The following is a 450-nucleotide window of genomic DNA, read 5'->3' on the forward strand; positions in this document are numbered from 1 at the left end:
CCCTGCCGGGCACTATCCCTGCCGGAGTCCGAGTCCGGGAAGCGGCAGCTCCATCCCATCCCCGCCTCTGTGCGCGCTCCCAGCTTCCCCCGCACCCCTGAGCCAGGATTTTCCAGGGCTCGAAAAGGATTTTCCAGCCAAAAGTTGCCCTTGGCTGCAGGAAAACCCTTGGGAAAGCCACGGGTGGTTTTGAGGAGGCTGAGCCCCGCACCTGACGGGCTGGGAGGGTTGAGGGGGGTTAGGAACGGGAGGAGGGTCCCCCTTGGGGGCTGCCCGTGCCTGGTCCGGGACAAATCCCTCAGGGAGCGGGGTCAGGGCCGTGCCTTTGTCCGCGTGGCTTTGGGGATGTTCTCGGAGCAGCTTTTGGGTGACACAAACTTTACCCCGGGGGAGCCCCCACTGCACCCCGGCCAGCGCCGAGCACCCCCCCCCAACAGCGGCTTTTCTCTG

Source organism: Corvus brachyrhynchos, unplaced genomic scaffold (assembly GCF_000691975.1).
Source record: "Corvus brachyrhynchos isolate BGI_N302 unplaced genomic scaffold, ASM69197v1 scaffold47, whole genome shotgun sequence".
Classification (NCBI taxonomy): Eukaryota; Metazoa; Chordata; class Aves; order Passeriformes; family Corvidae; genus Corvus; species Corvus brachyrhynchos.